Below are 22,579 nucleotides of genomic sequence, written 5' to 3'. Positions count from 1 at the left end.
TTTAAAATTGTGGCTTCGATTACGTTGTTCTTTAACTTCTTCCCCGCAAGCCGGGTGCCATTACAAAGACGTGGCTGGTTTACCTTTCGCAACATGATTGCCGATCCGACTTAATTACAGATTGGGAGGCGGTAATCCGGGGAAATCCAGCGAATTTAAAAATTCCATAGGATAGTTGACTACATCATCTTGGTTAGTAACGGAATAAACCGACTTGTATGTCAGCAATTCGCCAGGTGTCACATTTTGAATCTGAAAATTCATTTCGTTAACATCAAGGTTTTTTGCAGCCAATATAACACGTTCACTCAACCAAAAATGGTTTGCAACTGTTAAACGACATTTGCTGTGCGCGAATTGTCCAACACGATGACTGTGAATGTGTCAGACAGCTCTCAAATTTCAAAAAGATCATAGACATTCCGTTTAAAAGAAATGTATGTATATGTATATATATGTATTTGTCTATGAGTGTATATATATATATACTCATAGACAAATACATATATATATATATATATATATATATATATATATATATATATATATATATATATATATATATACACACACTCATAGACAAATACATATATATATACATATACGTACGTAAAGTACCCTCCGCCATGCACCATTCAGAATTTTAAGCAGGCAGCGCCCCTCATTCTGCTTTGAATATCAAGTGTGCCAAATTTCATCAAGATCGGAATAAATACGTACAATTTGTCGAGTTCCATTATGTAAAGGAACCTCTGCCATGCACCATATGAAATTTTATGTAGACTGTGACCTTCCTCTTGGTTTCAAGGTATAGTGTGCAAAATTTCATCAAGATTGTATGCTATACAAACACACGGACACAATGAAAACGCACTTTCAGTTTTTGTCAAATTTTCCAATTTTTCGGTCGATTTTCGAAAAATTTTATTTCATAAAAACCTGGTCCTGAGAATTACGAACACAGCAAAAAAAAATTTAGCTGAACCGGTCCAGGCGTTCTCGAATTTTACGCTTATCAACACATTTGGCAATTAATTTTTATTTATATAGATAAGAAGCCCGAAATATACACGTAAAGGAAGAATATACAAATAAAACCAATATTTTTTTTACCTGAAATTAATACATATATATATAATTTTGGGGTTTGTCTTTTGGTGCTCAGGTAAAATAAAAACTTTTGATTAACGTTCATAATACGACAATGACGCGCGCAGACTAAACAGCTGCGTAGCGCGGCTCAGCAGTAATATGGGCAGGCAAGCAAGTTTCCCGCAGCCTGCCCGGGTTGGGTTCTGCTTGGCTTGGCTGGGAGTGAAGCAGCCTGCCCGTTCTGTTGACAACGAGCGGCGGCCTGCCCGCCTGGCCACCGGGCAAGCATGGGCGGGTTAAAAGCGGGACATGTACACCTCTAATACCTACTCAATGGCGACTGTTTAAAGAACGGTGCCAAGTGAAATGTGAACAAACCTTTCAATTGTTGAGATAAAAATTTTTGAGACAAATGATTCATATTACTGCTATAAAGAACTAATGAAACTTTCATTGTATCTGTTACATGTCTGCGAGATGGGGAATCATAAAACGCTGAAGAAGTAAATTAAAATTAAATTCTGCCAACAAAAGAGACGAGACGCAAATGCTAATTTCAGCAGTAAAGATAGAAAGCTGCTATGCTGTATGCTTATATGACTGCACTTGGCGCCATCTCTCTGGCAGTAGATAATCTCGTCTCCTTCCAATTAATATCCTATACAGAAAGTGCATTTCTACAGAAAAGACGAAAATTTTACAAATTCATCATTAAAGTGCAAGATAAGTCATTTAAATTATATAAGTCAGTGTCAGATAATAATCCGGTTCATTTGTGACTATGGCGCTAAACCTACTTTAATTGAGAAGTACAAACAAAATTTAATTTTTGCAAAAAAGAATTATTCAAAATTTTGTTAAAAACTGTTCACAAAGGAAATTGCCATTGTTCAAAATCCATTACAAATTGCAATACGCCAAGATGTCGGAAAACCGAGCTTGGCAACAGTTGAACTTAATGCGGCAACTCATGAACCGGATGATGGCAACCAAAATAACAACGTTGGCGTCCCACTATCAATAACTGACGACACAGGTTATATAACTAATCAGGATTTCACTTTTATGACCGTCGATGAGACAATTGCTCAGTTATCACTGGGAAACATATTTTCAATTAGTGAAATTGAATGGTGCAACAGCGAAAAATCTTTTGATTACTTGCTTACGACATTGCGACCGCAAGAACAAGAAACAGTTCGTAATAGCAATGTAAATACTAGTGAGACACACAATTTCATACAATTCATGCAACAAATAACTCAACAGTTTACAAAAAACAGATATTTCAGGAAAGTGTAACAAAACAACTTAACCCATTATGTCCCGAACTAATTTTTTCAAAAAAAATACGAAAAATGTTCGTAACCATAACACAGTATCCAAAAACTGTCAATACTTTTCTTTCGCACTTCTCACTTTCTACCAACAATGCCATATGGCATTGCTGGGTCATACAGAGGAAATTAATACTCAAACGCATTTTTCATACCATACTAGCATTTATTGGGTACAGACATGGGAAATTTCATTATTTGCATGAAATATGAAAATACAATAATATTTTACACGTGTTTAGTAAATTTTTAAATGGTAATTTTGAAAACATTTTTGCATAGTCAGTTTCACACTTTGAGCATGCAGTTTGACCGATTGCGGAGCAGTTTTCACCAGCACATCTCCTTTTCTTTTCAATTGTAACTGGCCAATGGTTAAGTCCACCATAATGTAGATTTCCATAAGGTGTATCTTGCAATGCACACATGCGTGCTGGGCCTTTGGATTTGTCGCCATAGTGATTCCAGTAGTAGATGGCAATTTGGCGGCGAAATTCCAAGTGAGATATGGTAGGATGGGCAATTCTATGTAGCTGTCATGCATTATGCAGGCACTTATCAACCAACCATGTAAAGATGTAACTCCACCATTTTTTTACCACGATTCCCGATTCGATAAAGGTTTACATTCAGGTCCATTCGGTCCATGCCATTGTATTCTTTGATAACACAGGGGCAGTTATCACTGATTTTCTTTTTGTGTTCTCTGGAATAACGCTGCACCAATGAAATGGGGTTCTTTCCATATGATGTCGATGCAACATTTACAACAGCATTATCTAAACATTTGGTGACAATTATACCAGTATCCTCCATTTTGATAGAGGCAACATACCCTCTTGGCCTTTTCTTTAGAACTGCTTTGCTTTCAAGTGGGCAGTTTTTCGGAAATCTGTTCTAACAGATAGTTCCTGTTCCAGAGAACCCACGAGATTTCAGTTCCGCTAACAATGGAAATCCAGTAAACAAATTATCAAAATAGAATGAGAAAGGGAGCTGCTGGACATCTATTTCAAACTCATCAATCATAGTCATAATTGGAGGTGCCGATTTTCCAAATCTTTCTTCGTACTATTGAACTGTTCATGGATTTTTACCCTGATATATTTCAAAATTTATTAGGTAACCTGCTTGTGTACATAAAGACCGAACCTTGTATCCAAATGGCAGTGGTTTTCCCTTTGTAAACTACGTACAGCCACGACGACAGGTCCATTCGGTCCATGCCATTGTATTCTTTGATAACACAGGGGCAGCTATCACTGATTTTCTTTTTGTGTTCTCTGGAATAACGCTGCACCAATGAAATGGGGTTCTTTCCATATGATGTCGATGCAACATTTACAACAGCATTATCTAAACATTTGGTGACAATTATACCAGTATCCTCCATTTTGATAGAGGCAACATATCCTCTTGGCCTTTTCTTTAGAACTGCTTTGCTTTCAAGTGGGCAGTTTTTCGGAAATCTGTTCTAACAGATAGTTCCTGTTCCAGAGAACCCACGAGATTTCAGTTCCGCTAACAATGGAAATCCAGTAAACAAATTATCAAAATAGAATGAGAAAGGGAGCTGCTGGACATCTATTTCAAACTCATCAATCATAGTCATAATTGGAGGTGCCGATTTTCCAAATCTTTCTTCGTACTATTGAACTGTTCATGGATTTTTACCCTGATATATTTCAAAATTTATTAGGTAACCTGCTTGTGTACATAAAGACTGAACCTTGTATCCAAATGGCAGTGGTTTTCCCTTTATAAACTGCATACAACCACGACGTCCGAAGTATGCTACCATACTTTCATTACATGAAAGATTCTGCTCAGGATGGAAATGTTTTAGCATATTTGCTTTCAGGTGGTCTGTAATGGGACGTAATTTCCACATTTTATTCCTCTCACTTTCTTTTTTCTGACTGTCCTCAAAGTGAAGAAACTGCAGTATCTGTTCAAAGCGGTTTCTTCACATAGTGTTTGAGACCATTTCATTCTTTAGATCACCATCATTGCTCCAAAATGATCGTACACGTGGGTGATAGTTGTATCCAGTTACAAGTAAAATGCCAATAAAGACTTCCAACTCTTCCACATTAATGTTTAGATTAGGCTTCCCAGGAAATACTGCATACTTTCCTGAGTCATCACAAATATGTTGTAACAGAGATTCATCGAAAAATTTCTCAAACTGTTCGCTGGGTGGCATTCCAAAACAATCCTGATAATTAGCAGGAGGAGATACTGCAGTAAATGGTTCAGATTCGTCTTCCATCCATTTGAAGTCTGTGTTCTTGTTGAATGATGGAATTGTACACGTAGACCTCACTGACTGAACATGTTGTAACCTCAATGAAGGCTTGCATGATCGTTTGTTCATAATATCTTCATTATTAGTACTCACAGTTCGTTGAGAACATTCTAAAACTTCAGCCAAAATTTGGTCATCTACTCCAGTTTCTGCTTCTTCAATATTCTCAATACGGCTGCCACTCTTCATAACTATTTCACAATTGCCTTTTAACTGTCCATGGCACACATTATGTGGTAACCCACCTTCTTTATCTTGCTCGTCATCTTCTCCACTAACAGCTCCATCTTCGGTGTCAGGGGTTGTAAATACAATGCTGTTGCCTCGTCATCTTCATTCATAATTTCCTCTAAGTAATCAAAGGCTTTTTTCAATTAAATAGGCCTAAAATAACTCGAAAACTGAGAGAAAGTTATTCATCTATGGTAATCAAGCTTCAGTTCTAAATAAAACTGTTCAAAACACCTTCAAATATGTAATAGCGTACCAAAAAGTCTACAATAGGGAAAAGCCCTTTATGACCTAGCGTTGCCATATGGCAACAAAAATACAATATAACATAAAACTATTTTTAAAATACAATTTATTTGGTAAACTACAATACTAAGATAAAGATACATACTTCAACGAGAATCTCTAATAGGTATCATTACTGCACTGAATAGGTAAATAATTCAAATGTAACATTTACCTTGACATATACGAGGGAGCATTTTTCTCCAACTGAAACTTCCCCTTTGAACAATTCTACAGGACTGTGCTTAACCTGACACACAATATTTTTAGCGCAACGCAATCTGACTTTCAAAATTCCCTACTAAAGAATGGCCCTGACAAACATTAAACTATACCTTTCACAAATCACTTACCTCACAAAAATCTTCGCTGCTCAAGCTACTGCAGTACAGCGAGCGCCACTACTGCCAGCTAAATAGAAGATTCAAACTACTGAAGGCACTAACTACTGATAGGGATAGTTAGCAAATGAAAGATATTAATAGAGAGCAAACAATGTATTTACCTTAATATCATCACAAGTCATAATATATATATCAGTTCATGACAAATTAGAAACCTCCGCCATCTCTCTCCCCACATCCACCACTGCTGGCGGCTCACCTCCAACTGCGCAACGCTACGCGCTGTTCACAGCCAGCTGCCGCTGCCCAACACTACAATGGCAGACAACAATGCAAACTACCCACAGACTGCACACAGCACAGCCAGTGATTTTCATACCATAAGAAAACCTAAACAGCCTACTTACATAGCCCCCATGCTCCGCACAAAAAATTTTACAAAATATTTTTGGGCAGTGGCCAATACATATTTGTTAAAATTTTTCACCATCGTAATTACAATAACAAAGAAATCAAATGCACACACTTATTGATACAATGTTGGTCAAAAGCTAAAATTTTCTCACAGTCTATAAAGACAGTTCTGATTCATCACAGTAAAATTACAGTGTTTTTCTTTTTTTTTCAAAGTCTGAACAGTAAAAGAGAATGCACACAGAAGTAGTGGATTTCCATGCAGTCTTGAAGAAGTAGTGTCCTTCCATCAGAAAGACAGTGCTGACTCTTGACATGCTGACAGGTAATGGGCCACAATGGAGCAGGCCCACAGCAGAGTCATTCGAAGTTTTGAAGAATATTGGTAGGTAGGTCATCACAGAGCAGACCCACTGTAGTCCTGGTAGAGAGTATGGTATTGGTGGGCCACCAGAGGTGCAGACCCACTGCAGTCCTTGTAGAAATAATGGTATTGGTGGGCCATCAAAGATGCAGACCCACTGTAGTCCTTGTAGAGATGGCCAGTAGCCATCTGTTGCGATTGTGCAGGTGCACAATCACCATCGAAGAGTCTTGCGGAGAATATAGCAAGTCCATAAACCACCACTTGTGCACTCACAAAGTTTTTGGAATTGTCCTCAGAACTAGCAATGCTGTTATCCAGTCCCTTGCTGAATTATTAACACACGTGCAAACACTAACAGTCCCTACTTCTCACATATTGTCCATATACTATGACCAACAGAAACGTGTGCAGTGAAATGTAACTTACAAGTTAATAATAAGATGAACTGGTGTCAATTACAATTTTATAACATAAGAATACAATAACAAAGGTACAAAATACATCATTAAAAACATAACAATACAGATAACATTTGTAGTACAGGCTTTACAAAAGAATCGAACTAACATATACATCAGTGGAATTATGACATGAGTACATACATAAAAGATCAGAATAACTTTCGAAACATCAACTTCACACATGAGCATTAAAACAAAACAGAATTAATAATGTCTAACATCTTTACAAAGTAAATAACATATTATTAACGCAAATTATATTTGAGGATAACAGTATTCCTCATCATAGTTCATGCAGCTGAGTATGAGAAAAATTCTACAACAAAAGTCTGATGAGGTAAACATATAAAGACAGGAAGAACATATATACACAAGGGTACCCAAACATATAGTGGGATAACACAAAAGGAAAGGACAGGGTTCGTTTTCAGTGTAACATGTGGTACTGCAGTCCAACCCAAAACTTCATATATCTTTCCTCTTATTTCATCCTTTGTTTCCACCAAAAAAAATTCTATCTAAGCATGCTTTCTGTATTTATATGTTCACACATTTCTTACCTCAACATTTATTTCCAAGAAAATCCTACCTAAACCTGTTTTCTGCACTTTTTTTCGTATACCTTCTCAATGCATTTCTTCCAATTCATCGCAACTCATTCTCTTAGAGGCTACCCCCTCTTAAGCTAACTTAAATCTACTGAGCTCAGATGCTAAACTAAGGAACAAGGCAATACAGCAGCACAAAACAATTAACACAAACAGCAATGACAAAAAAATGCCAATTTGCAAAGCAAGCAGCAGTAAATCTAAATTAACAAAAAAAATGCAAAATTACAACTAATATAAGGCACTGTGCAGGAAACAAGAAAAACTAGCTTAGAAGAGTAACACAAAGTCAAATTCAGTAACACTATGCCTGGCAAACAGCAGCAGCAAATGCTATGACGTATACCTAAGCATGACAAAGCTCAAGCATAAAAAATATTTCAGGAAAAACAACAATAAGGGAAATGTATATTCACATCTTAATGTCTATGTAATTAAAGTGGTGCACCACAACAACTTATTGTAAAAAAAAATATTACCATGTACTTGAAAAGAAAATTATGTGTTACTGTTACTTGTTCCTTCTTATTGTTCTTTCCTTTCCAAGTGCACCTTTTTTGAAGAATGTGGATCACAAAATTATTATTTAATAGATCTGTTGGCAGAAAGTGTTCACATTAGCAAATGCATTTAATTTTATTTTATGAAACCAATGCTGCAACACAGCTGGAAAACAGATGTCAAATGAAATAAGCAATTACGCAAACCAAAGCATAAAAACATCATTAATAGCTATGTGGCATTTCGTAAGTCAGTAGCTCTCAACTCTCGTAGAAAGACACTTGTCATTATCAGGTTTGCAGATGTAAGAACATTTCCCATCAATTCATAAGCATTTCAGTAAATATCATAAATTACGAGCTCCACAGTATGCTTTCAACAAGGAAATGTCAGTAGTGCGGACAATGGCCTTCCCTTTGTTTTTTTTTTCTACCTGTGCTTCTGATGAGGCACTCACTAATGACTTGTTCTCCCGGCGTCTGACACAGCTGCCTGACACAGCTGCGTGCCCACGACGCATTACGTGCAGGTGGTCACTTAACTTTCTTACGGAAATATTTACGACGACAGCAGTTTTCGCTACAGTGACAGTCTCATATAAAAATTTCACAGGTCGAAAATTTGTGTTACAAATGTGTAGAAACAAAATCCTGTAAATATAACAGCGTTCAAAAAATTTTCGCCAGCATTGTGATACATTCACGCATATTCACACATTTCATAACTCTTAAAGTACGATTCTTGGTTTCCAACAACCTTTTCCACAAATCAGAGTCCCTAATCACTACTCATTATTCCTTACCTTATTCGTCGACACTTCTTCAGTATTTCATCATAAGAAATACGTAGCATAATCAAACTCCTCATATAGCATCAGCTTACTGATCATAAACATACCGCAACAGCATAATACACATCGTCGTCGTAATAATAACATCATAACACCTCAGTCAAATCTCAAAAACGTCGTAGCTTTCTGCAATAATTTCAAAACCTAAAAAATATTCTCTGCTCATTTCAAAAGTGTCATCTGCCTCCAACGTACTTTAAAAATCATGATCCCATACCAAATATATCATTCAAAGCTCTCATAGTATCACAATGGTTCCAAAAAAATATGAACAGTTCACTAAGTACAGACAAAATACAATTTCGTAAGTGTGAAGTTATCCAACGGTATAATTACGTAAACATCTGTCACTGATGTAGTAAAATAAATATTTGTCTCTCTCAGTTAAATGATCAGATAGCTGTGTAATTTGTGTGTTAGAGAAATATGGTACCGATGTGTAAAGTTGTATAAGCAAATACCATATTAGCTAGGGTTCCTTGTGGTTGCCACACACATGGTACACAAAGTACGCGTGTACCCCCCTGAGGATTAATGTAATTATACCCTCAGGTGTTACAGATTACAGCAATGGAATTAAGGAGCGCGAGTGTCCTCTGAAATACGTAATTCTTGTATTACCTGTGTTAGCTGATCTTGTACTTCCCGGATTTCTCTTTGGTGTTGCGTATCAATTTGATTCAGATTTTGTTTCAGTTTCCTAATTTGTTCGCTCTCTTCTGTGTTATTAAAGACTACCGGTTTTGTGTCATTCAGATTATCATCTACCTTCGTAGATAAATTATTTAGCTGATCCGAAAGTTCAACTACTTTCTCTGATAATGAACTAATTTCCTCCATATGTCTTTCTACTGTGTCCTTTAAGTTTTCCTGAGTTTTTGCAAGTTGCGTAACCGAATCGGTAGATGCAACTGAGTCAATTTTAGCTTGCAAGGTCTCATGATTTTCATGAACAATAATTTGCAGTTCTTTTATGGCTGCTTCGTGATTCTGTAATGCATTTTCATGCCGCGAAAAAATAGGTTGAAAATGCTCACAAATTTGTGTTTTTACGTCGTTACAGACTTTTTGACATTTCGATTCGATTTTATGCAACTCAGTAGTTAAATCTTCACGTGTTTGTTCAAGTGTGGTGTCTAACTTTTGAAGATTTTGTTCCATTGTGTCTAACTTTTTAAGATTCTGCTGTGTTTGTCTCTGATTTTGTTCCATTGTGTGTAACTGTTGCTGTGTTTGTTTCTGATTTTGTTCAAGCGTTGTGTCTAACTTTTGTAGCCTTTGTCTCATTTGTTGCATTAACTGTAATAACAATGCACTGGTGTCTGAAACATGTTCCTCAGTGCTTTTCGGCAGTGAATTTGCACCGGCAACATTCACATTTTGACAAGCGGAAAACGTGTCTTGACTCATTTGAGAAAACGGTGAGGACGCAAAACCTGAATCTACAGTGTTTGCAAAATTGTGTCCTATCATTTCGGATTCCTGAGGCGAGCTGTTGCCGACCGATCGATCGATAATGCTTCCCTCTTCACTAATTGTTTCACTGTCCACGCCATTGTTTGCCGCCTGCTCCATTTCCCTATGAACAGTTACCAAATTACTACTTTGAATGTCTGTTAATTCATTACTCTGCGGCGCTATCACACTGCTTTCGTCTTCACTGTCATTTCTCAGTTTACTTTGGAGCCTAGTATTACGTTTTTCACACGCCATTATTGTCACAGTATTTCACACGACAACACAGAAAGACACAATTTGAAGAGCAAAAATAAGAGAACACATTAACATAACACTGAAAATAATATCTAGTTAATTACAGCTGCGAAATACTTGGTGCAAATCTATATGCATGCCACAACTGTTTTACTGTACAACAATGAAAGGCTACAACTACAAAGGAGATTCTCTCTACAATTACGCGCTAGCAATAAACAAAAGCTACACTAAATACACAAACTACAAGAAAAATCAGAAGATTCCAGTGAGGTATCCTAGGCTAAGGGTTGACATATGAAACTTCCCCTTTGAACAATTCTACAGGACTGTGCTTAACCTGACACACAATATTTTTAGCGCAACGCAATCTGACTTTCAAAATTCCCTACTAAAGAATGGCCCTGACAAACATTAAACTATACCTTTCACAAATCACTTACCTCACAAAAATCTTCGCTGCTCAAGCTACTGCAGTACAGCGAGCGCCACTACTGCCAGCTAAATAGAAGATTCAAACTACTGAAGGCACTAACTACTGATAGGGATAGTTAGCAAATGAAAGATATTAATAGAGAGCAAACAATGTATTTACCTTAATATCATCACAAGTCATAATATATATATCAGTTCATGACAAATTAGAAACCTCCGCCATCTCTCTCCCCACATCCACCACTGCTGGCGGCTCACCTCCAACTGCGCAACGCTACGCGCTGTTCACAGCCAGCTGCCGCTGCCCAACACTACAATGGCAGACAACAATGCAAACTACCCACAGACTGCACACAGCACAGCCAGTGATTTTCATACCATAAGAAAACCTAAACAGCCTACTTACACAACGTAGTGCTGACCTTCCCAATCTCTCACTGAAGGTAAAGTAACAACCGACCCAAGCTTGCACCAGACGCCTGCGCGAATTTCCAACAATGATATTCCGATGTGATTATCTGTGACGGAACAAGCGTGTAGCGCTGATTTGCGGAAACGACAACACTTGCGCTGCGTTCGGGTTAAAGTTATGACACAGCAGTTCACAAAACATCAGGAATATATAGGACAGCAGTTTACACAGCAAAATCAGGCATTTAAGATTTCAAGAATAATATTAGTCAACAGTTCAGTGAGCTGAGGAAAACTATGCACACTGATCTGACGAATTACCTGGAAGTTGACAGAGGTAGGTAAACAACAAAAACAAGAAATAATTACCGACTCATCCCGCAATATAAATACGTTGACAGAAAAACTATCATCTGTAGATGGCAAACAGGAACAACTTGCAGGTGAGTTACAAAAACTTAGTGAAGCATATTCTCAAATTCAGGAGACGCAATCCCAAGTGGATGCGTCGGTAAAAAATGTGATGAACACAGTCAGCGAGCTGCAAGACGTGTGCAAAAACGTACCTATAGAAGTAGAAAAGTTAAGTCTCAGAGTAGAGCAGTTAAGTTTAGAGTCAAAATTTGCCAAAAAACAGAGAGATAAGATATGTGCAGATGTAAAGAAAATAACTGAAAAAGCTGAAGGTGGGATGCTGGATAAGGGCTGCACCCTTGCTGAAAAAGTAGTGTCATAGTGTAAAATTTAAGTAGATACAGTAGAAGAAGCTCTAAAGGAGAAAGGAAGTCAGTTCCTGCTAAAATAGATTCAGGTTTAAAGGAATCAGAGGAAAGGTTATGACGGCAGTATTGCTAAAACTACTGACATTCCAAAACAACATTTGACAAGAAACAAACCCATGATTTTGCAGAAGTTACATAATTTCACTGGTTACGCAGAATGCATGGCTAGCCCTCTGTAGGAAAATAGCGAAGTATGGGCTATGGACATGGCGGAACGTTGCCACTATTATGAAAACTTTAAGAGAGCCTTTCTGGATAAATATTGGTCTGTGGTCTTACAAGAGAGACTCAGACGTGAAGTATTCAACCCAGCTCCATTCAATAGCAAAGATGGAGTTTTAAGGAGTTATTCTGAAAAATATTTGAATAAAACCAGATACTGGACGAATCTGGTATTTCAATTAGGCGTGCTGAAAATTGTGAAGAACTGTTTTCCTGCTCACATTAGGGAAAAACTCATTACCATCCCAGAACACGACTCCGAATGCTTTCTATCTGTACTGGACTCAATAGATTTGATATACAAAGAGAGTCCAACCCAAGCCTGTTAATTCGCAGATAGCGCCACAGAATTTATAGAACAACAAGTGAACAACGGATTTGATATCAGTAAAATAATAAACTCACTGAAAAGTAAATACTCTTACGGAATTGATGGCATTTCCAGCAAGGTACTTAAAGCTTGTCCCCCACAGATAAGCAGGATTCTCAGCCACGTATGTAATAGCTCTTTGGAGCAGGGTATTTTCCCCGATAGACTGAAATATATCACTGTAAAACCATTGTATAAAAAGGGGGATACGTCGGATGTCAACAACTACTGCCCAATCTCTCTTCTGATAGCTCTATCAAACATTTTTGAGAAAGTAATGTATTCAAGAGTACCCTCCCATATTTGTAAAAATAAAGTACTAACAAAACGTCAGTTTGGTTTTCAGAAAGGCTTTTCAACAGAAAATGCTATATACGCTTTCACTGATCAAATATTAAATGCTCTGAATAACCGGACATCAGCTATTGGTATTTTTTGTGATCTCTCAAAGGCCTTTGATTGTGTAAATGATGGAATTCTTTTAGATAAGCTAAACCATTATGATTTGAGGGGGACAGTGCGCAAATGGTTTAATTCATACTTAACTGGAAGAATGCAGAAAGTTGAAATAAGTGGTTCATGTAATGTTAAAACAACAGCTGATTCCTCAAACTGCGGGGGCTATCAAGTACGGGGTCCCATAGGGTTCGGTCTTAGGTCCTTTACTGTTCTTGATATACATTAATGACTTACCATTCCACATTGATGAAGATGCAAAGTTAGTTCTTTTTGCTGATGATACAAGTATAGTAATAACATCCAAAAACCAAGAACTAAGTAATGTAATTGTAAGTGATGTTTTTCACAAAATTATTATGTGGTTCTCAGCAAGCGGACTCTCTTTAAATTATGATAAAACGCAGTATATACAGTTCGGTACAGTAAATGGCACAACTGCAGTACTAAATATAGACTTTGAACAGAAGTCTGTAGCTAAGGTAGAATTTTCAAAATCTTTAGGTGTGTCCATTGATGAGAGGTTAAACTGGAAGCAGCACATTGATGGTCTGCTAAAACGCCTGAGTTCAGCTATGTATGCTATTAGGGTTATTGCAAATTTTGGTGATAAGAATCTCAGTAAATTAGCTTGCTAAGCCTACTTTCATTCTTTGCTTTCGTATGGCATCATATTCTGGGGTAATTCATCGTTGAGTAGAAAAGTATTGATTGCTCAAAAACGTGTAATCAGAATAATTGCTGGAGCCCACCCATGGTCATCCTGCAGACCCCTGTTTAAGGATCTAGGGATTCTCTCAGTAACCTCACAGTATATATATTCACTTATGAAATATGTTGTTAATAATCCAAACCAGTTCAAAAGTAATAGCAGTGTGCATAGCTATAACACCAGGAGAAAGGATGATCTTCACTATGCAGGGTTAAATCTGACTTTGGCACAGAAAGGGGTAAATTATGCTGCCACAAAAGTCTTTGGTCACCTACCAAACAGCATCAAAAGCCGACAGATAGCCAACTAATATTTAAAAATAATTTAAAAGAATTTCTAGATGACAATCCCTTCTACTCATTGGCTGAATTTTTAGATATAAATTAAGGGAAAAATACTTAAACATTAGTGTCATGCAATATTTTGTGTAATGTAATATCTTGTACAGACATCTTTTATTAACCTGACACGTTCCACATCATTATAAACTATTGTATTCATGATCTATGGAACAAGTATTAATCTAATCTAATATCATCTATTCGTAATACAACACGGATGGCAACCTTACTCCACACAGACCTATGGGAATAGTAGTGGTAATCACAATGACAATGGCAAAAGCCATAAATTCGAGAGCGAGTATAAAAGATGGCGTCGCGTATAGAAATGTGTATAAATAGTTCCACGGTAAACGGCTACATATCGAGTATAAATTGTATAAAGTGCAATAACTACATCGCGAAAGGTATCAAGTTATGTGCAGTGTCGCAAAAATGGATTCATACAAAGTGTTTCGCGGGAACGGAAGAATGGGACGCGAAATGTGACTGTGGCATGGAGTGCTGCGATCTACTAACGGTAGCTTTGTCAAGATACGATAACTGCATAGAAGAAAGTGTTACTACATCGCTTCAGCAAGACCTTGTGCTTGCAAATCGTTACGTTAGAGGAACTGATAATGCAGCGGCATTATGACGATTTAAAAAACGAGTGTAATGAAAACATACCGGCAATTTTCGTTTCAAAGAAAACTTCTGCTAGTAGTAAACGAAATCTTTCTGGGGGTATGACATCGTCAGTAAATAGAGTGCAAAGAAAAACGGGTAATAAAGACACGACAGGACGAAATGTGAACTCAAAAAATAAGACAAGTGAAAATGAATCTAGATCATCTGTGTGTTCTAACGAGAGAAACAGGTTTGATGTGCTACAAAAAGATGAAAATTGTGAACAACAAAGCACTGGGGTAAATAAAAACTTCATAGTTCAAGAAAACAGCATAAGTAGCAAGAAACATTCGTACAACAGACACAGCACTAACACAAAAAGTTCACCTAAACACAAAAAAAGAATTACAGTGTTTGCAGACAGCCATGGGCGATCAGTTGCAGCTAACTTAATGCATCAAAGTCATAATAATTTCGTAATCCAAGGAAATGTTATACCAGGTGCACCATTAACTTCAATACTTGAAAGCTGTAACAACTTACAAGATCTCACAATGGCACAAATGATGTAGCCAAAAACGAAGCAGACAAGGCATTAAATGCTATAACATCAGCATTAATTAAGCTTCAGCACACAAATGTAATCATAGTAGGGATACCCCATAGATATGATCTTGAAAGCTGGTCTTGTGTGAACGATGAAACCAGGTGAACAAATAGGAAAATAGCCAAAATAGTGAAATCTTTCCAAAACACTCAGTTTGTAACAGTCCCTGAGAACAGAGACTGGTACACTTCTCACGGACTACACCTAAATGCTAATGGCAAGGAAGAAATGGCCAGAACTCTACTTGCAGCCATCTCTCAAAAAAATCAACTAAAGCCTGCAATATCACTTGATTGGAAGGATCCAGAGAACTCTACTTGCAGCCATCTCTCAAAAAAATCAACTAAAGCCTGCAATATCACTTGAGTGGAAGGATCCAGATGGAACTGAGCAAATAATACCACAGCAAGAAAAAATTACAGTACCAGAAATCAACCACAATGTTGTCAAGAGGACAGTAACAAACAATGGAGTAGGAATATCAGTTTGCGGGAACAGGATATTCAAAAGTCCAGAAACACATTGTGCTCCTAGAAGATTCTCAAGACCAATAAAACCTAGAGTTCAAAGTGACATGTTTTTGTGGAAAAGTAAAGCAACTAACAAATTCCCAGGACTGGGTAAAAACAACTGGCCAAGCCAGCTAGTTAAAACAACAGAAGCTGTTGCATCAACCGCAGACTCTTCAGCATCACTTACTCAATCAAATGTGGTGGAGTATACAACTCCAATTACTGCAACACCAGGCAGTTCAGCAACTCCTCGGACTGTACGGAGCAAGAAGGCACCTCAACTGCTACTTTGACAACTAGACAGACAGAAGCCAGGTTGAGTAGTAGATGGAGAAATTCAAGATTGCCAAAGAACAGGAACACTTTTAGTGCCTGGATCCAGAACTTATGTAAGTGAACCAACTCAGTGCATTTTAAAGGAAGATAATCAGTGTTACCAGTTAAAAACACCACTAAGGCTCATGCACCTAAACATACAGTACAAACACAAACATACATACAAAATTCAAGCTTTCGCAACAAATGTCTGCTTGTGTCTGTATGTGTGGATGGATATGTGCGTGTGTGCGAGTGTATACCTGTCCTTTTTTCCCCCTAAGGTAAGTCTTTCCACTCCCGGGATTGGAATGACTCCTTACCCTCTCCTTTAAAACCCACTTCCTTTCGTCTTCCCCTCTCCTTCCCTCTTTCCTGATGAGGCAACAGTTTGTTGCGAAAGCTTGAATTTTGTGTGTATGTTTGTGTTTGTTTGTGTGTCTATCGACCTGCCAGCGCTTTTGTTCGGTAAGTCACCTCATCTTTGTTTTTATATATAATTTTTCCCACGTGGAATGTTTCCTTCCATTATATAAACATACAGTACCTTAGAAATAAGCTTAATATATTACAGGTTTTTGTAAGTGAACAGTCACCTCATATAGTAGTGTTAACTGAGCATGGATTAAAATCTGATGAAATTATTTACTGTAAACTAGAGGGCTACTCCTTAGCAAATAGTTATTGTAGACAGCAACATAAGGGTGGTGGTGTGGCAGTTTACATTAGTGAGAATCTCGAGTACAAGAAAATAAACTATCTAGACCAGTACAACAAAGAAGGCTTGATTGAAGTGACAGGCATTGAAGTCCACACCAAAGAGTGTAGAGAGGTTATGAGAAAACATAAAGTTATTGGGATTTACCATCCACCAAAGGCTAATGTAGTTAGCTTCATAGACATATTTAGTAGAGTAGTGGGATGTTGTGGTCCCAGTGACCTAACTATACTTGGTGATCTGAATATTGAGGCAAAATCTTCCAGTTTGTGTAATATGAGGTTAATAGATACTCTTAACTCATATAATCTCATAAATGTAGTAAATAGTGATACCAGGGTAACAAAGTCCATATCTAGCAGAGTTGATTACGTTATACTATGTAAACATATTAAAGACAGTGTTAGGTGCTGGAATATGGATTTTCACTACTCTGACCACAAATGCCAGCTTGTAGAGTATGTAAACACAAGCATCCCAAAAATGACAAAAGTTATCGAAAATAAAAGAATCCTAAAAGAGGGTAACATCCTTGCCTTAAGAAATAAATTAGCTTTAGAGGACTGTGATCTGGTTTACCAGACTGAAGGATCTGAAAACAAATGGGCCAAATTCTATGATACTATGCTAAGACATTTTGACAGATGCTGCCCTGTTAAGAAAATACAAAGAGTGTTCACCCATCACCAAAGTGCAAAAACCAACAGACTGATACTTCCAGCAAATATGATAAAACTCAGGCAAAACATCCAGGACCTGGATGTGTTACACAAGTCAACAAACCTGCAGGTTTTTAAGGCCAAGTACAACGAAGCCAAGAAAATCTTTAAGATAGAGCTTTCAAATCTAAGAAAACAGATATACAGCAGTGAAATAGCTCAATCAGACAATATAGCCAAGACCTCATGGAGAATTGTAAATCAGTTTCGCAAAGCCACACCGAAGCCAGAAACTGAAATTTTAATTATAAGACATGAAGGAAACACAATTAAAGATCCTAATAAAGTATCACCGAGCGAGGTGGCGCAGTAGTTAGACACTGGATTTGCATTCGGGAGGACGACGGTTCAATCCCGCGTCCGGCCATTCTGATTTAGGTTTTCCGTGATTTCCCTAAATCGCTCCAGGCAAATGCTGGGATGGTTCCTTTCAAAGGGCACAGCTGACTTCCTTCCCCGTCCTTCCCTAATCCGATAAGACCGGTGACCTCGCTGTCTGGTCTCCTTCCCCGAAACAACCAACCAACCAACCTAATAAAGTCTGCAATGTTTTCAATAAATACTTTATATCTGCAGCTGTTAGTCCAATTAATAACACATTTGTGAGTAGTGAGGTAAAGCTCTGCCCCTTTGAAGAGCCACCTTTTGAATTCAAACAAGTAAGTGAAAAAGAAATAGGCAGGATAATAAATAACCTAAAGAATAAGTTCTCATCTGGATGGGATGGTTTGAATAGTATCGTGATTAAAAAATGTAATAAGGAATTAGTTAAAATAATCACCCACCTGGTAAACTGCAGTATCAGAGAACATACATTTCCAAATGTATTGAAATGGAGCACAGTTAAACCAGTGCATAAAAGAGGATCCAAGGAAGAGGCTTCAAATTTCAGGCCCATATCATTAATACCTGTCTTCAGCAAAGTATTTGAAGTTGTGCTGCTGACACAACTTAGTGACTATTTCGTGAAAAATAAGTTCCTAACAGAGACACAACACGGATTCCGAAAAGATCATAGTACTATCACAGCAATTACGGAATTTCTTCACAAAACGTATGGTGCCCTTGATCAAGGAATGCAAACAGCTGGCATATTTCTAGACCTTACTAAAGCCGTTGACTCAGTAAAACATGAGTTACTTTTAAGTAAACTTGAGTCATACAATGTAAATGCTGCATCCATGCAATTGCTGGCTACATATTTATTTAACCGCATGCAGTGTACAATGCTGACTTACAAAATCAATAATCAGATCATTAATTTCCAGTCCAAATATGAGACAGTCACACAAGGTGTACCCCAGGGCTCAATTTTGCGCCCTTTCCTTCTCCTAGTGTACATAAATGATATAGAGCAACCTTTCAACTCCCAATTGGTAACCTATGCAGATGATACCTCACTGTTATTTCTTGGTAAATAAAATCATGAGTTAACGTTGGTAGCCATTGAGGGACTACAGCAAATAACTACTTATTTCCAAGATCAAGGTTTGAAAGTTAATATCAGTAAATCTCAGTTATTGCCATTTAAACTTACAAACTCACACCAAACCTCTATCAGTAACATAGGTGGAATCGAAGTAGTGGACACAGAAGGCTGCAGATTTCTAGGTATTCACCTAGATGAAAATCTAAGATGGGTAAACCATATCAAATTTTTATGCAATAAAATCAGCAGTTCATTACATCTAATCAGCCAGTTATCAAAAGTAGTTCCACATCAGACATTAAAAACAATTTATTATGGAACCATTTTTCCACAGATCAATTGTGGGATAGAGATATGGGGTTGTGCTGCCGACATACATATGAACAGAATATTAACCCTACAGAAAAGAGCAATCAGTATTATCCATGGATTCGGGTATAGAGATTCATGCAGGGAAATCTTTGTTCATCATAAATACCTCACAGTCTACTCACTGTATCTTTACAAATTAATTATATTTTTTGTGACACATCAAAACAAAGAAACAAAGTGCTCTGATATGCATGCCTATAATACGAGAAATAAAGACTGCTACTACAGACAAAGAACAAAATTAAAAACAACAGACCGTAGGCCATGCATTAGTGGTCAAATATGGTACAACAGATTGCTGAGCTCTATAAGGTGCCACAAAGGGAACTTATTCAAAGTGAAACTGAAACATTTCTTGATTGACAAGTGTTTATACTCTTTAAGTGAATATTAATATTAAACTAAAATAAATTATTGTGTATATATATATATATGTATATATTGTACTAAACTTGTAAAAAAATGCTATGACATTTGCAAAAGACACCAGTTGGTGTCTCCATGCAAAAAAAATACAATAAATAAATAAATAAATGGGCAAAAGTTTAACAAAATCAGCTACAACAGGCAAGTACAATATGGCCAGTACAATATGTACAAACACAAGCTACTGGAAATAATCAGCCGATCACTTGGCATACACAAACAATACCAGACAGCTGAAAAATTCAGTGACAGCGGAATTCGGCCAGAAAAGTAACGCACATATACCAAATAACATGCAAAGGCAAAAGAATTTCAGTCGAGAGCGTCACATGATACCAATTGGCGTAATCAAACACCAACAGTCCATACAGCAGAAGTTTCGTCTAACCCAGAGGCCGATGCCACAGCGATGCCAGAAAACTTGAACCGTTCATGGTAGGCCCCCGTTCTGTGACCTGGGAGGAAAGTGGGGGCAGGAGCTTGATTAACACTTTCTTTACCAGATACGATCAAGATAGTGATGTGAAAGATGAACTGTATCAAAACAATGACGGTATACAGCAAAACTTGACAATGGGCAACGTACAGGTTACGATAAAAGGCAAAATATTCGACCTTGATGTACTCATTGTGCTTGACACAGGTGCTATGACTAAGTTGATGCCACAGGGATTCTTTCAAGAACTGAGGAAACATGGGTGTATACACACACTTCCATGCAAAATTGCAAGGTATAAACTGAAACTGGTCAAAAATGGAAAGGAGTCAAAATGCAAGCCTTAATTCCCATCCAATTAGGACAGTTTTCTGTACGATGCAATTTTTTGATATTAGCGAAATTAATAGTTGATCGTTTAATTGGTATGGGTACATTTAGGGTCGATGTAGACATTGGCTAATGTCATTTCACCGTAAATAACCAATTTGCAATAGACCAAATCAGGGGAAGTACTGACAGACGTAAAACTGAACTTACGACTTTGAGGTTCAATTGGTAGTTCCCATAGTTATGTTTGTCAATGCATACAATAATGAACAGTTGGCAACAGAAGAGGTAAACGTGGACACAATAAACACAAAGGTAAGTGAATCAAAGTGCTTGTCTCAAGAACAGCTAGCAGATGTAGGGAACTGATACTTATTTATATACAATTTTTCGTATTACGTGCATTGTGCTGCCACCTACTGTCAGGTACTTCACATCAGCGACCTCAGTAGTCATTAGAGACTAGAGCAGAATGGAGCACTCTGCAGAACTCACGGACTTCGAACGTGGTCACGTGATTGGGTATCAGGACATACACCTGTACGCAAGAGTTCCACATACCTAAATATCCCAAGGTTCACTGTTTCTGATGTGATAGTGAAGTGTAAACTTGAAGGGACACGTACAGCACAAAAGTGTACAAGCTGACCGCGTCTGTTGACTGACAGACACTGCTGACAGTTGAAGAGGGCCTTAATGTGTAATATGCTTACATCTATCCAGACCATCACACAGGAATTCCAAACTGCATCAGGATCCACTGTAAGTATTATGACAGTAAGACGGGAGGTGAGGAAACTTGGATTTCATGGTGAAGCGGCTGCTCATAAGCCACACATCACGCCAGTAAATGCCGAACGAAACTACGCTTGGTGTAAGGAGCATAAACATTGGACGATTGAACAGTGGAAAAATGTTGTGTGGACTGACGAATCACGGTACACAATGTGGCGATCCTATGGCGGGTTTAGGTATGGCGAATGCCCAGTGAACGTCATCTGCCAACGTGTGTAGTGCCAACAGTAAAATTCAGAGGCGGTGGTGTTATGGTGTGGTGCTGTTTTTCATGGAGGGGGCTTGCACGCCTTGTTGTTTTGCATGGCACTATCACAGCACAGGCCTACACTGATATTTTAAGCACCTTCTTGCTTCTCACTGTTGGAGAGCAATTTGGGGATGGCGATTGCATCTTTCAACACGATCAAGCACCTGTTCAGAACGCACGGCTTGAGGCGGAGTGGTTACACGACAATAACTTCTCTGCAATGAACTGGTCTGCAAAGAGTCCTGTCCTGAATCCTAAAGAACACATTTGGGGTGTTTTGGAACGCCGTCCTCATGCAAGGCCTCATCGACCAACGCCGATATCTCTCCTCAGTGCAGCACTCCTTGATGAATAGGCTGCCATTTCCCAAGAAACCTTCCAGCACCCGAACTGAATGTACGCCTGTGAGAGTGGAAGCTGTCATCAAGGCTAAGGGTGGCACAACACCATACTGAATTCCAGCATTACCGATGGAGGGCGCCACGAACTTGTAAGTCATTTTCAGCTAGGTGTTCAGATACTTTTGAGCACATAGTGAACATATATTTGAAAAAAGACCAGGTATCAATAAGAATTCTGTGTACAAAATGGAAGGATATCTTCACGAAACTTCTTGTTCTATATCATGCCCTGTACCATGGACATAAAGGGAAGTAATAAGAAAAGCGATTAACAGGATCTTGAGTGGGGCATAATACAACCATCATTTTTTCCCTTATTGTAGTCCTGTTTTGGCGATGAGTAAGCCAAATGGCAAAGTGTGCTTAGTCCTCGGTGCACATAACATTAATAAGATTATTGTAGACTGATGACCATAGATG

Source organism: Schistocerca americana, chromosome 6 (genome assembly GCF_021461395.2).
Source record: "Schistocerca americana isolate TAMUIC-IGC-003095 chromosome 6, iqSchAmer2.1, whole genome shotgun sequence".
Lineage (NCBI taxonomy): Eukaryota > Metazoa > Arthropoda > Insecta > Orthoptera > Acrididae > Schistocerca > Schistocerca americana.
Note: the sequence above shows the minus strand (reverse complement) of the source record.